This window comes from Echinops telfairi, unplaced genomic scaffold, assembly GCF_000313985.2.
Source record: "Echinops telfairi isolate 266 unplaced genomic scaffold, ASM31398v2 ScPeMD7_7469;HRSCAF=8507_0, whole genome shotgun sequence".
Taxonomy (NCBI): domain Eukaryota; kingdom Metazoa; phylum Chordata; class Mammalia; order Afrosoricida; family Tenrecidae; genus Echinops; species Echinops telfairi.
Window position 1 is genome coordinate 2,506,986 of NW_022111372.1, and position 17,131 is coordinate 2,524,116.

A 17,131-nucleotide genomic window follows, 5' to 3' on the forward strand; every position below is an offset into this window, starting at 1 on the left:
AATGAGGAAAGCACACAGTAGAAGACAAAATAGACAACTAGAACCTACTAAAAATAAGACACATGCGTGCATTAAAAGAGTAAAATGAGAACGCATGGACTAGGAAGAAAGTCTTTAGCCACTAGCATACAGACAAGGGATTAATCTCTATGGCAGGAGAGGTTGGGAGCTAACAGGGAACTAATAATGGGTCCAAGAATGAAGAAAATATTCCTAAAATATTAAACAAATATGTCTGGTTATGGCATGGAGGAAATAGCATATGAGAGGAACATCTGACCTCCTCTGGTAAAACAAAGGATAAGGAGAATTCCATTCCATATTTTTGCAAGGTTGATTGCTATGAGCTGTAGATCAAACACGCCCCCACCCGCAATTCCTCTTTATCCTATTTGTTGTCAACCATCCTACCCATATCACTACTTGTCTAGACAGTTTGAATATGTTTCAATGGTCACATAGAACTCACAGACAGTAATCATGAATATAAGGTTTATTATGGAAGTTAGCAAATTACAAAATATTAAGGATACAGATTCTTTTGACCACAGAGCCTCTTCTCAGCTACGATGGCAGGCATGGCTCTATCTGATCCTCAGGCTCTCAGTCACATGGTCCAGTGGCCTCTACTTCATTCCATTGACTAGGAAGCCCACTCAGTACTCTGCCTCATTGTCTCATCCCTGCTCCTCTGCTCTGTCTAATAATCTCAGTTTTGTGGGCCCTGGTGCCTCGACTGCCTTCACAACTTCAATCTGGGATCTCATACATGCTCTGTTATGACTCTTCTTTCTTAATGATCCCAGGATTCTCTCTAGTCCAAGTTTTGAGATGTCTCCCTGATATATCTAGTGGAATGGCAAAATTCACCAATCCTCTCTATGAGTGTTTCACATACTCTATTTAAATATTGTTGTTGTTGTTGTTTGTTGTTGTTGTTAAGTGCCATTCGGTCAGTCACAACTCATTGTGACCCTATGTACAACAGAACAAAACACTGCCCCATCTGCTCCATCCTCACAATTGTTCCTATGTTTAAACCCATTTGTGGCAGGTACATAATCTCCTGTCAACTTGTGAAGGGGTGCAGTCTAATCTGTCAATCTGGTTGCAGCTTGATGACCTCATTTGGAAACTCAATGGAGATAAATAACTGACTGGAGGCCAGATCTTCACAGACTCTCTGTTTTATCTTCCTGATTATAAGACACATGGAGCTATGCTAGAGCTGGAGCTGGCGGAGCCACATGGAGACCCCTGCCAGCATTGAGATACTTCCATTGCCACTGGATTCACAAGACTTTCTACGCACTGGCCTGTGATTTTCCTGCATCCAGTGTAATTGCATGGGTTGCATGAGTCCAAAGAGGAATTTATAAGCTGGTATCAGACATATAACTAATATAGGACTTGTGGACTTGATCTGGACTGGGTTGGGATGTTTTCTTAATATACAACTACTCTTTATATAATGCTCTTTCTTGTATACATATGAGTGTCTATGAATTTGTTTCTCTAGTCAACCCCGACTAACACACCATTGTTGCAACTACTTTATCAATCCATCTTGCCATAGATCTGTCTCTGTTTTGCTGCTCTTCTGCTTTACTAAGGATTATGTCTGTCCTTTGATAGGGACTGGTCTCTCCTGACAACATGTCCAAAGCAGATGAGATGAAGTCTCACCATTCTTGCCTAAGGAGTATTCTGGTTGTACTTCTTCCAAGAGATCTGTGTGTTCTTTTGGTAGTTCATGGTACTTTCAATATTCTTTGCCAACAACATAGTTCAGATATATTGAATATTCTTTGGTCTTCCTTACTCAATGATGAACTTGCACATGTATATGAGGCTATGGAAAATACCAGGACTTGGGTCAGGCATATCTTAGCCCTCAAAGTAAAATCCTTGCTTTGCAAATCTTTGAAGAGATCTTGTGCAACTAATTTACCAATGCAATGTGTCATTTGATCTTTGACTGATACTTCCATGAGCATTTACTGCAAATCCTATAAGACAAAATCTTTGACAACTTCAATATTTTTCTCCATTTATCATGATGCTACTTGTTGGTTCAGTTGTGAGTGTTTTGATCTCCTTTACATTGAATTGCTATCTATTTTGAAGGCTGCAATCCTTGATCTTTTTCAGTAAGGGCTTCAAATCCTGCTCACTTTCAGCAAGTAAGGTTGTATTAGATGCATATCAAATATTATTAATAAGCCTTCCTCCAATTCTTCTTGCCACATTCTTTTTCATATCATTCAGCTTTTCTGATGATTTGCCCAGTGTACAGAATAAGTATGGTAAGAGGGTAAAACACTGATGGATACCTTTCCCGATTTTAAGCCATGTAGTATTTCATTGTTCTATTTTCACAACATGTACAAGTTCCACATGAGCACAATGAAGTGTTCTGGAATTCTCATTCTTCTCACACATTCAAATGCCTTTTTACAATCAATAACTTTCAGGTATTCTCGTCTTTGAGCCAAAATTCATCTGACGTTAGCAATGATATCTTTATTCCAAGTCTTCTTCTGAATCTGGCCTGAACCTCTGGCAGCTCCCTGTCAATGTACTGCTGCAAAAGTTGTTTAATGAGCTTTATTTGCATGTAATATTAATGATATTGTTCTATAGTTTGAGCATTCTGTTGGATCACCTTTCTCTGGAATAAATACAAATATAGATCTCTTCCAGTCAGTTGAGCAAGTCGCTGTCATTCAAATTTCCTGGCAGAGATGAGTGAGCGCTTCCAGTGTTTCATCAGCTTGTTGAAATATTTGAATCGGTATATCATCAATTCCCAAATACTTGTTTCGGCTAATACCATCAGTGCCTCTTGAACATCTTTCAGTACCTTTGGTTCTGGATCATATGCCACTTTTTGAAGTGGTTGAAAGTCAGCTCATTCTTTTTGGTACAGTGACTGTGTATTCTTGCTATCTTCTTTTGATGGTTCGTGCATCATTCAATGATTTCCTCATAGAATCTTTCAGTGTTAGAATATGAAACTTGAATTTTTCTTGATTTTTTTCAGTTTAAGATAGGCTGAGTGTATTCTTGCCTTTTTTGATATTTTAACTCTAGGTCTTTGCACATTTCATTATACTATTTTATTTTGTTTTCTTAAGCTGCCCTTTGAAATTTTCTGTTCAGCTCTTTGGCTTCATTTAATCCATTTGCTACTCTATGATTAAGAATACCTTTCAGATTCTCTTCTGATAATCATGCCGATATCTTCTGTTCTTAATGGCCTTTTGGTTTCTGCATGAATGATGTACTCCCGCAGCTCGTGAGGTCTGCTGTCAGTAGTGTTCAATGCATGCAATCTGTTCCTGAGATGTTCTCAAAATTCAGGAGGGATAGACTCACGGTTGTGTTTTGGTTCTCATGGACTTGATTTAAAATTCTTCAACTTTATCTTAAAGTTACATCTGAAAATTGGGGATCTGTCCACAGTTGGCCCTGGCCTGATTTCGGTTGCTGATATTGAGCTCCTCCAGCATCTCTTCCCGCAAAAGTAGTATATTTGATTTTCAGGTATTTCATCTGGAGAAATCCAAGTTTATAGTCACTTTTTGTGTTGGTAAAAGGTATTAGTGATGAAGAAAAAGTTGGTCTTGTGAAAGTCTCTCATGCAATAGCCAGCTTTGCTTCTATCACCACGCCATATTCCTCCTGTCTCTTTCCGTTTGCATTCCAATGTCCAATAATGATCAGTCTTGAATATATGTTCGATAATATTCAGATTGAAGACAGTGGTAGAATTCTTCAATTTCTGCTTTTGTTTCTCATCTCAAAATATATGCAAAGTTGAATCATTGACAAGAACTTCCTTTAATTTCAAATATTTTCATGTCACACAAAATAGTTAGCCATGCAATTACCCAGGAGGAATCTACAAACAATCATTATTGAATAATAAGTTAATAAACTGCCAACAGTTATGTTTCCTGTATAATTTAGCAATATGGCTACAATTTGCTTTTACATATTTTGGTCTTTATCTTTCTAGTCTTACATATTTTTAAGTTTTATTGACACATTCACAAATCATAAAATGCAATAATTCAATCATATTAGAAGTTATTCAGTCATAACCCAAATGAATTTTAGAACATTTTCTTTTTTCTTGTTCTCATTGTTATTAGGGCCCTACTTCCCCCAACCTCCTCCACCATAACTCTCAAAACTCATTGCCATACTGTCAGTGCTGACTCATAACAACCCCCTGTCGGTTTTGAGATTGTAAGTGTTTACAAGAGTAGAAAGCCCAGCATTTCTCCCAATGCTGGTGGTTTTGATCAAGTGCATCACCGTCCAATATGTAATCACTATGCCACCAGGGCCCCCCAAGATACTATTAATCCTTTTATTGTCACTATAGATTTACCTATCCAGGATTTTATATACAGAGAGACGTTTTTAAAAACAAACAAGCAAAAACCCAACAATAGCAAAATAAATCAGAGAAAAACCTCAATCAAAAAGAAAGCAGAAAATATTAAAAACTAAAACATTTCTAGTGAGTGAAAAGGAAGAACAAGTAATAAGGTGCTAAATTTTACCCTAACTACATTTACATTAATACACTTTACAATGCATACGTCTTTGTCAGAGGGAATTCACCAGAGGCTTAATCTATGTGGGGACCCTGGAAATGGATTGGGGGCTTCCATTGTCATCACAGACGTCTGACTACTGGGTATTCAAAACTTAAGCTCTACTAAGTTCCCTCCTCTTGAATTTAATTATTTACAATCCTTTGATCACACAGGCTAATGTATTTCTGCTGTGTGGACCTACCAGAAACCTCACATAAATGGTTACTTGTTTTAAGACACATCATTAAGACCACAGATGCTGTTCTTTCTGATAGTGGGTACCATTTGATTTCTTCACAACACTTTGTTATACCACCCATATCTCCCTAATCTCTTCATGAGGTTGAGTATGCTGTAGGGCGATCTCCAAACAACTAATTGTTCTTAGGATAGGGCTATTACTGAGTTCCAAAGCCATTCACATATAATTGGTTTATATACAACGAGGTACCCCCAATTAACTGAAGAAAAAGCTCTGCTGGGCATAGCTTTCATAGTATGCATTTTTTCCCACTAGACAAGCATCGAGCAACTCGCTTTGAGTTAGTGCACTGCCTTGGAAGGTTCTCTCTGCTCACAATGAGTTTTTTTTAATAAAAGCAGTTTCACTCAACCCTCGTTTTTTGTGATGGTCAATTTAAAACAACAGCGTACAGCTGTGAGATTTTGTTTCCTGCTCAGGAAAAATGCTGCAGAAACTATTGTGATGTTGAACACAACTACAAGGACAGTACTATGAGAAACCTCAAGTGTACAAGTGGTTTTCTCATTTTAAAAAAAGTGAAATGTCGATTGATGACAAACCTCATTCTGGAAGTCCATTAACTTCGTGAACTGATGAAAATGTGGACTTGTAGTGCATTTGGAGTTCATTCTGTTAGGTAGACTAGCGTAGGGCTGGGGAAATGTCCATTAACACATGCCCAGAGAGCCAAGTGAGGGGAACAAAGGAGTGGTGCACTGCACATGCCCAGAGGCTCAGGTTTCTGAGTGGGTGGGCGTGAACCTGAATTGGCCCACCTAGGCCAGGTGACGTCAATTCAGCCAATGGGGCCGATCAGGGGTCGTCCACCACACCTCCCCATGGAATCCTTGAAAAGGCAGAAGCCGGGAGTCCAGTGGCAGAACTTTGGTGCAGAACTTGGGGAGAACTTTGGGACACTTTTGCAGGACACCGAGCCGCTTCCAGCCAGGCTGCACACTAGGAAGGAGGCCCTTGGGTGCCGTGTAAACCTGAAACTTCTTCTAACTCTCATAAAACTCACTTGGATCACAAACCAGGCTTCGGTGTAAATTCTTTCTTGCGCAGCACCAAGGACCGAGGTATATCTAGCTCCAGAGAGAGCTAACATAAGTGGTTGCCGTGACTTCGGATATATAAGGTAAGCCGGCTCCAGGAGCAGGCCCTCCCATCCTGGTCTCACTGATTTTGGGCACCTTCTAGACTATTTTCACCTCACCACCCTCGGAAATGGCGCGTAGCTGGAAAGGAAGCCAAGCTGAACTGCTCCGGCAACATCTGGGAGGTGGATGGCTCCCCGAAGCGACTCATGGGGATACTGGTAATGTATTGCCGCAGTCCCATCCTTTTGGGTCCATCTTCTTGCCTATTCTTGCTGGTGTTTGGGATTTTATGTCTGCCTCTCTGTGTTTGCCTTTACAGGAGTTTGCATGCCTTTCCCAGGCTGGATTTCTGGGAGGAGGCTGAGATGATGTCTGCAGGCTTGGAGGATTGTGATTCCCAAAACTTTTTCACATCTCAATTGCCTGTTTTGTGCTCTGGCCAGCTGGATGGCTGGGTGAGCCTGCATAAATTCTGTTGGTTCCTGCAGGACCCTGGCTCCGGTGGCTGGCCTCATGCTGGCTGTCCTCTAGGCCGTAAGCTGTGGCCACCATTTTCCGAACCACATGAGTCACTGTGCCTTGGCAGCATGGCACCACCTGATGTCCACCATATTGGCTTCAGGGCAATGGAACACGTGACCCAGCCAAGATGGCGCCCACTGCTCCAGCCATGTGGAGGGGCAGTGCCTAGGTAGTTAGCTGGTTGCTTAGGCCTGGGAGCTAGCCCTTGCTCTAGTCCGAGGAGCCGAATGTTTCCCTTTTCTCCTCCATTCCCGTTAGCTTTCTCCTGGTTTTTCAAACAAGCTGCTTTAGTGTTCTACCAGTGTGGGTTTGTTCCTTGCTACCAGCTGGCCTTCCGTTGCCCAGGCCCAGGCCAAAGGCATATGGAAGCCAAGCCCGAATAACTGTTAACTTTCGCCTTCCAGTGATGCTGCCTCCGGCACTTTCTGGGACAGCTCTTAATACAACTCTGCCACCAAGATGTTCCAGCCAGAATTTCTGATTCCTTAAAGGTTCCCCGAGCGGCCCGATAGACATCCCTTCCCTTCAGAGATTTGAGAGTCTGCTCCTGCCGGCAGGTGTCTTTAAAGGCCATGGGGCCACACCACGCAGTGGCCCCCCCTAGCGTGTGGTCTAGAAAATGGTCAGACCAAAATGTCGGCTGCAGCGACTGATCTTTGACCCCTTCCTCGGCAGGGCCACCTGCCTGAGGCCTCAGACTCACGGCACTCCAGACGTGCGTGCGCTGAGCTGCGGTTATTGACCTTGAGGCATCAGCTCTCAAAACCCTTCCTTTTTATGTGTTTTCTAGATGGGACTTACCAGCTCGATACCCAGCAATTGCCCCCTCGGATGTATCCTGTTCAATTGGGAAAGTTTTTTTTTTTTAAACATTTTATTAGGGGCTCATACAACTGTTATCGCAATCCATACACACATCAATTGTGTAAAGCACATTTGTACATCATTCTCAAAACATTTTCTCTCCACTTAAACCCCCAATATTGGGAAAGATTTGATCCAGAAAAGCTGGACAAAAAGAAGCTGATTACGTTGTGCAACTCTATTTGGCCACAGTATGTTCTAGAGAAAAGAGAGTCATGGCCAGCCAATGGTACACTTTCCCTTCCAACCCTGCAACAGCTAGAACATTTTTGTGGAACGATGGAGAGGTGGTCGGAGATGCTGTATGTTAGAGCATTCTTCCTTTTGAGGAAAGACAAAGATCTTCATTCCCAGTGCTCCCAGGACCCCCTAAGGGACCCTGGACCTAAGGACAATGAAACAGCCCTGAATATTCTACCTGTTGTAGAGGCAGCAGGGGAATTTGGTCCCCAGGCAATTTATAAGCCTTTTACTCTAATTGAATTCAAGCAAATTAAAAATGACCTGGGCAGTTACTCTAACAAACCCGAACAGTACATAGAACACTTCCAGCACCTCACCTTGGCCTATGATTTAACCTGGAAAGATGTAATGGTCATACTGGGACAGACTATGACAGACTTTGAGAAAGAACGAGTGCTCAAAGGTGCTAGGAAGTATGCAGAGGAGTTACATGTGATGAGTGAAAAGTACCCTGTAGGGGAAACAGCTGTACCTTTACTAGACCCTGCTTGGAATCATAGTGAGCCTCAGGACAAGTGGGCATGGGAACATTTACTGGTGTGCATCACAAGTGGACTAAAGTCAGGTAGGCAAAAGGCCATTAATTATGCCAAGGTGACAGCGATTCACCAGGAATCTGCAGTCTCCTGTAAGCTTTCTAGAACGGCTAAAGGAAGCCCTAAAGAATCATACTGCTGTAGATATAGACTCCTATGAGGGGTAAGTCTTGCTCAGGGACAAGTTTGTCACACAGGCTGCACAGGACATTCACAAAAACTCCAAAAACTAGTGCAGAAGCCTGAAGGAGCTACCCTCGAGGAGATGGTTGCTTGTGTTAATATGTACTTTTACAATTGGGAGCGAGAAGGGGAGGCTTGAGCCCAGGCTCGAGCCCAGGAAAAGGAGAGAAGGAAGGACATTAGGCATGCCCAGGTATTAGCTGCACTGGATAACCAATGTCCATCGAATGCCTCCCAGGTTTCTCAGACCTTTGGACCAGGTACCAAGTGCTACATTTGCCAGCGACTGGGTCACTGGGCTAGGAATTGCCCCAACCAGAACAAGCCTCCTCGGACACCATGTGTCCATTGCAAGAAGACTGACCACTGGGCTGGTCTCTGTCCTAAGGCCCAAAACCTGGAGGGGAGGTGCCCACAGGCCAACGTGCAGCTGATAATGGAGGAGGAGGATTGAAGGAGCCTGGTTCGGATGGCCCAGCAGCAAGAGATAACTGTTACTGGTCTGGAACCTAGGGTGAGCATCGATATGGCAGGAAGGTCAGTAAACTTCCTTTTAGATACTGGGGCCACCCTCTCTGTCCTTATTTCCTTCCCTGGACCCCTGGCACCCCACACCTGCTCCATCCTAGGAGTGTCAGGAAAACCTGTAGTTAAATATTTTACTGAACCTCTCAGATGTCTATGGGATAACTTCTATTTTTCTCATAGCTTCCTAGTAATCCCTGAATGTCCAGCTCCTCTCCTAGGCCGAGACATCCTGTCCAAGCTGCACGCCTGCATAGTCATCGGGCCTCATCTTCATCCCTCTACAGCTTTCCAATTGTTCCTCACAGTGGAGAAGCCTCAGATTCCCCCACAGGAACCTGGGAAACAGGCCATAACTCCTGAAGTTTGGGACACAGAAGTCCTCGGAAAAGCTCAGTATGCCACCTCTGTAAAGATTTTCCCAAGGGATGCTCAGAAGTCACCTTGCTCAACCTGACCAGCGCAAGGGATCCTATCCTGGGGAAGACTGGCAGATGGATTTTACCCAGGTTCCTGCTGTCCAGGGATTTAAGTATCTTCTGGTGTTTATAGACACCTTCACTGGGTGGATTGAAGCATATCCCACCCCCACTGAGAAGGCTCATGAAGTGGCTAAGAAAATTACTTCAGGAAATAATTCCTCAATTTGGGCTTCCCAAAGCACTGCAAAGTGATAATGGGCCTGTTTTCATCCCCCACATCACTCAAGCAGTCTCCCAACACTTGGGAATAACCTATCGTCTCCACTGTGCCAGGAGACCTCAGTCTTAGGGGCAGGTAGAGAGAATTAATCAACACCTGAAGTTAACCCTCAGAAAACTGACACAAGAAACTCAGATGAGCTGGAAAGATGCACTACCCATAGCTCTGCTACGTTTTAGGATTGCCCCACGTCAATCTACATGTTTGAGCCCCTATGAAGTTTTATATGGGCGACCTTTTCTTATAACAGAGCCAGCTATAGACTATGAGGTAGCCTTAATACAGCAATATGCCACCCATATTGCCACTAATATGCCACCCAGCCAGTTTGGAAGGGACCTTTGCCAGTAATTCTTTCTATGCCCACTGCTGTCAAAGTTCCAGGACAGAGTGCTTGGATCCACCATACAAGAGTAAAACCCTGGAAATCATCACCATCGGACCGCTCCGAGGCAGAGGCTGCAGACGAATACTCCTGTGAGCCACTGGACGGGCTTAGGATGGTATTTCATAGCCACCCCAGGACAGAGGAGGGCTACAAAGATAATTCTATCTCAGACCCCTCACAGCCTTTAGGCGAGTGACTGCCTTTACCCCGGCCCTGTGTTTACAGTGACCAAACTTTCATACCTGTTAGTCCCAAGATTTCTATTGCTTTCCTGTGACACTAATCTAACTTCAAGGGCACTGCCACCTTACAATCTTACCCGTGTCTCACCTAAACTGTTCACCTGTTTGTCTGTTTTTCCAAAAGTTGTCAGGTTACCAAGGCCTCTGAACCAAGTGTGCCAGTTCCAGGACCACCGTCTCCTAAACCCACCTCGACCTTATCCATCCTGGGCCCTAAATGGAGAACCCCTTCTAACAGAGTAGGAAGGGCATAGACCCAAAACCCCACTGCGCCCCCTTTGCCAGCAGAAAGTAGCTGGAGATGTCATTGCCCAGTACCCCAAAGATTTGGGTCCATATTTCTTCAGGAGGGAATGTTAGGTAGACTATTGTAGGGCTGGGGAATGTCCATTAACGCATGCCCAGAGGGCCAAGCTACAGGAACAAAGGAGTGGCGCACTGCACATGCTCAAAGGCTCAGGTTTTCCTGGTAGGCATGGGTGGGCGTGAACCTGAATTGGCCCACCTAGGCCACGTGAATTCAATTCAGCCAATGGGGGTGATCAGGGGTCATCTACCACGCCTCCCTGTGGAATCCTTGAAAAGGCAGAAGCCGGGAGTCCAGCGGCAGAACTTGGTGAGAACTTTGGAGGAACTTTGGGACACTTTTGCGGGACACCGAGCCGCTTCCAGCCAGGCTGCATGTTCGGGTGCCGTGTAAACCTGGAACTTCTTCTAACTCTCATAAAACTCACTTGGATCACGAACCAGGCTTCGGCGTGAATTCTTTCTCGTGTGGAGCCATGGACCGAGGTATATCTAGCTCCAGAGAGAGCTAACAATTCCACCAGGTCAGACTGTTTATCAAGTTTTCTATTTAGAGGTTCTGAAAAGATTGCATAACAGTGTATGATGAAAAAGGTCTGATTTGTGGCAGGCAGGGATTTGTGGCAGGCAGGGAACTGGTTTTGCCACCACGACAATGCACCTGCTCACGCAGCCATGTCAGTGTGCCACTTTGAGGGACAAAACAGCATGCCTTTCTCACCGCACGCACCTGACTCACCTGACCTCGCTCCATTTGACTTCTCTTTGTGTCCATGAATGGAGACGGACCTTGAAAGCACCATTATTTGACAAAGTGGAAGTGAAGAAAAAACCAAGGGAAGTGCGGTCAGCTATCCAGAGATGAGTTTGAAAAACGTGTCTAAGATTGGAATCGCAGGTTTAACAAATGTATTAAGTGTAATGGGGAATAATTTGAAGGTGATATGGTTGTTTAAAAAAAAAGCTTTGAAAAAAATCCATTTGGGGTAGGAGGGTGGTCCCTCCTTATATATATATCCCTGATTCACTTTAGAGAAACCATTATCCTTTTATTGAAGAAATGTCTAAATCATCCTGATGGGCAATGGTAATTCTATTGAGTGTCATTAATTAGCCAATGATATAGAATTTAAAATACTGTTGATCAAAAACAATAGTATAGGGACAGACTACTAGACTAAAATACATGAATTGTTGGCTCTGCAAATTAGAGATTTCCTTGACTGAACACTGTGCAAACAAGATGGACAGAGTTAGTGCAAAACGTTTAATAACATTCACAAATGTAGAACTATGCCTGCTGGATAAAGATGTCTTAAAAATAAAAAGGATTATAGAGAAAGCAAATACATGGTTTATTGAGTTGCCATTTATCGGACATGCTCAAAGAAAGAGATTTCAACCAAAGTCCAATGGTTTCTGAGTACGTAACTTGTGGCTAGTAGTCACATACTTCTTCTCCACACTGGGGTGTTGTAGCCTCAATTGCAAGGGAGGATTTCAGTTCCTTTAAATCTGCTACAGGTATTTCCGGTAGAGCCTAGTTCACTTAGTGGAATTTCTAAGTCAGATCTGTCTTGTGTGGCCTATGAAAGATGTGGTGCACCTTGAAAGGACAGAGTAGAAATCCCAGTTATCTATAACACACAGCCTGGGTCACCAAGGGCTATACAGAAACTGGGTCCAATTAGGAACATAATCAGGGTATTCTCTCCTTTGGGGTGTGGGGATACCTATATCCTTAATGTTAACTAAGTGTTTTTCCCGATGCCAGCTTGTCCCACTTGGTTTACTCACCAACAAAACTGAAATCACCATCTCTGAGACAGACTTTCCCCTGCTCCTCCTGACTTGATTTTCCATTAAGGTTCACTAAATTTCCAAGTAGGAGTTTCTGTTTATTTTGGGGATGATCCTAGAATAATGTTATATGGTGGGAACTGATTGGTCTTTTCCTTCTTCTTGAAACACGAGAAACTGACCTCAGGGGAGGTAGGGCCTCCCCTGATGATGTGGTTTTTAAGCTGCACAAATGAGGTGCTGATATATGGTTTGTTACCACTAGGCAGGAACCCTACCTCCTGTCTTGGACATGAGATCACAAGTTTATACGACCTGAGAACAAAACCCTGCCTTTATGCAGAGTTTAACCTTAGAGTAGTGTTCTTATACAGCATTTTTCCTCTTAATAATTGATTCACTTTGCTCTGCATAATTATTTCCAGGTCCTTCCATGTCACATAGTGTTTTGTGGTTTCACCACTGTGTTTCAGGGATGCATAGTAGTCCATTGGGTGTATGTACCAACGTTTCTTTATGTAGTCTTTGACTGATGAACATTAGAGCTGTTTCTAGTGAACGGTGCTGCAATAAACATGGAAAAGCCTATGTCTTTTCATATCGTGTCTCCTACTCTTGGGGGTATATATACAGCAGATGTATTTCTAGGTATTATGAGATTTCTATTGCAGTTGCTTTAGGTAGTGCCATATTGCTTTTCACAATGGTTGTACATGCTTACAAGGCCACCAACACTGCAGAGTTCCAATCTCTCTGCACCCACCTCAACATTTGCTGTTTTCTGTTTGTTTGAATTAGGCAATCGCTGTAAGGTGATATATCATCCTTGTTTTGCTTTGCATCTCCTGGATGGCTAGTGATCATGAGCTCAAAGGTTATTTAAATCCTAACGATCACTATTAAGCCAAAGTATATCCCCTTACATTTGAAACACAGGAATTTTTTTTAAGCATTTAGAAATGATAACTTTAGTTTTATGCCAGCTATATGCCAAATAACACATTTTCTTTCTGGGTCCCCTGAAAAACTAAACTTAAGCAAACGTAACTTGAATTCACATAACATGAATTTTTCATAAGCATGTCAACTTGATTGTAAATGATGACACAAATAAGATATAGCTTGCTATTCATTTATCTCCTTTAATCATGTACTGAAAATTAATAATGGCCTCAATGAGCTCAAATGACCTTTCAGTCTGCTTCCCTGGACCTTAGCACATGGTGTTCTGCACATGCATATTGTAGATCCCCTTGGACTGAATTGAATCTCAATTTAAGGAGTTAAATCAACTTGAAGAAAACAGAAATGCACAAATGCAGTATCTCAGAATAAATCTGAGTATTCATGGACAATGTATATGTCAGTGTTGATAAAAATCAAATGAGAATAGATTTTGAATTAAGCAGAGATGAAATTTCAAGTGGATTGAGTGGGGATTAGCTGCTACTGTTTGGGAATTTCAAACCTATGGAATGCTAGTCTGTAAACAGCTCTGCTCTGTCAGGTATCTAGCTCAACAACTTTCATAATTATCATTCCTGCTCATCCTAAAGTCTATGCCATCTGAAGGGATAACTTGTATTCTATTTCCTAATTGCTCACTTTTCCTTCCCCAAATGTATTCTAGTTCCTCTCAGGAATAGTCCTTGTGTTATCTCATCTCTCATTTCTCTACTCAGAAATGGGCAGTAGCCCAGGCATTCTTAATAGATGATTTGTAGTCTCCATTACTAGTGCTGCTGACAGCATTCAAAACCCAGATAACCAGGAAGGGAATTCTATGGTTATGATTCTATCACCAACAGTATATCTGTTTCCAGATAATTCATTCATATTTGTTTAATTACACAGGCTAGTTTCTTGATGTTATCCATCCCCAAGTTAGGATGTGCTTGTGTGTTTTTCTGTACAGTGACACAGTAAAAACGTGTTTATTATTGTCTATGCAAACATTTTAAAGTTACTGCAAAATATGTTATGAACAACCTAAAGAAAACAGATTCTTTTAAGAATAAAATATACATTTGATTTGTTTAGAGGAGTCACAATGCTTTAGAACTAGAAAGACATTCTGCCTAATGTGGTGGAAAGGAGCAGGGCAGACTTTCCAGACTTTGCGAGCAGTGGCTGACTGGAGTGTCCCCTGTCACTACTGCTGTCAGATTGATGACCAGCCAGCGCTCCCACTGTGAGCTGAGCAGCCTGTGATTTCATTTCAAAGGAATCTGTAGCAGAGCTCCTTCCAGAGCATGAATCAGTAACTGTTTATATACAGGGCAGAAACACCCCACTGCAATACCAAGAACAGCATGTTGCTTTGCCTGTTTTTAAAATGGCTGTTGGAATGATTTGGGATACATACTCCCACTATCCCCACTGACAGGGAATAGGCTAGCATTGTAGGGGAGAATTCTGAGAGGCACTTGGCATACACCTCCCTACACCTTTCACAACAACAATAAAAATGTTTTTATATCAGTGATACGGCCGAACTGTCAAAAAGTATAAGAAATCAGCTCAATCAAGTGTGAGCCTGAAGTTACAGTTGTATATGCTTACAAACAGCCTGACATTGTCGTTTTAAAGATTCAGTGCAGCCTGTTCTTGCTGTTGGCTGCCTTCGAGTCTATGCTGACTCACAGCAACCCCGTGTGACAGAGTAGAAGTGTCCTGGAGGATTCTCTTGGATACAGTCCCTATGGAAGAGATTGTCAGCTCTGTCACCAACCTAGAAAGATGCTGTCAGCATTTTAATACAGGAATGATGAAAATATTTAACAACTGCTACAGCATGAGCACTGGCCAATCCAAATGGACTCCAGTCAGAATATTAGTTATGGGTGCTAGAAAGTTTTACAGTCCAGGGGAGGAATTGGCATGACCAGGATATGAACATGAGCATATATTGTAATAATACTTTAACAAATTGTACCTGTACCCGTCAAAGAGTGTGTGTGCCAGCTGAATGTCACCCTGCTTTGATCTAATTCAACTTTAATGGCAGTATAAAAACCAAAACCAAACTGCCTGCCATTGAGTAGACGCTGACTCAGAGTGATCCTTAGGGCAGGGCAGAGCTGTCCCTGTGGGTTTCTGAGACTGTTTCCAGGAGTAGAAAGGCCTTTCTCCTGCGGAGTCCCTGGTCATTCTGAACAGCTGACTTCGCAGTTGACAGCCCCCCTGCCCCATAACAACTATGCCTTCAAGGCTTATTCCTAATTACTACACGGTTTTTAAATGCTTAGCTATATTTCTAATTACTATAGGGTTTTTAAATGCTTAGATAAAGTTTCCTCAAGTTTTTGCCAGTTAGGGGTAGTTGTTTTTTAATTTGATTGCTTCAATCAATTTACTAATTAACATAGTAACCATAAAAAAGTCTATGAATTTGTTTATACTTACATATGTATAACATAAGGAGCCCTCATGGCATAGTGGGTTACATGTTGGACTGCTAGCCTCAAGGTCAGCCGCTTGAGCCCACCAGCAGCTTTTTGGAAAAAAGATACGTCTTCTTGTTCCCACGAAGGTTTGTAGCCTTGGAAACCTAAAGGGGAAAGGTCTACCATGGCCTATAGGGTCAGTATGAGTCAGAATCAACTCGATGGAAGCGAGGGTTTGGGGGCTATGGTGGTAGTTGGATTTTATGTTAAGGAAACACTGATGGCTGGGGGTCAAGTCACACTTATCAATCAAGTAGTTGCTTGATGACACCGCCTTGACCATTTGCATCAGCGTGGGGGACCCTGGAAACTGCTCCATATCTCTCTCCCACTGCTTACCTGCCTGCTGGAAGTCTGCTTGCCTCAAGAGGTAGCCCCATGGAGGCCACTTGGCTCTGAGAGCTATTGGCACCTTGGTGTGTTTCCAATGATCTTGAATCCATGAAATCTGCACCCACGGGCCTATAATCTTTCTGCTTCTCAGTTCGCCTTTCTGCATCACTGGCCTGTGGCTACATGAGTCTGAAGAGGGACTATGGACTAGCGTCAAACTTATGGGCTTGAGTTGGCTGGGCTGCAATGCCTTCTTGATACATAATTATATCTTGATATAAAGCTTTTTCTTATATACAGATGTGTCAATGTATTTGTTTCTCTAGGTAACCTGCCCTAACAGATGTAATCTATTATAACTATTAATCAAATGCATAATTTCAAGTAATATATAAATATTTATAAAAGTTATATTTTTTCAATGCTTACTGAATGTTTAAAAATTAATTTTTAACATTTTAACATTATTAATTTTGACATTGCTGTATTAAGTACCTTTAACTATGTTGAGTTTTTAAAAGTGCATAGAGTTGTTTAAGTGCATTGTTATGCCTTTCTAAATATTTGTGTGTGTTTGAAATCTTAAAAAGTACAAGTATAAATAATGATGAACTAGTTTTGAAAACCAGAAAATAAATCAAAATAAAACATTTACAGCAAATCAAAAGGACTAAAAATTATGCTAAACATATTCCACAAATAAAATGAAAAATTTACTCTGAAAAAGTAAATAAGAATTTGGAAATTCAGACTCAAATGCCATAGGACTACTCAATATGGAGAAATGTAACATAGGGAAGGTGTGCCTGCCTTGAGGAGTTATGTCAGAATACTTTGCTTAAAATTTTGTTTTAAATTTATTGGTTTTGTAACCAAAAAATTCCAAAGGTATTTGGACTTCTCATTTGGGGCTTGCTGTACTTGTACATACTTGTCAGCAAGAAACAGGTTGGACTGGAAAACACTCTTAAAGGCCAGCAATCCTTGAACTAACTACAAGCTTTTCTTTCTTGGTATATTTTAATTTGTTCTTTGTCAGTGGCTTGATGTTGTTGCTGTTTTGTTGTACATTGTTGCTTGGTTTTGC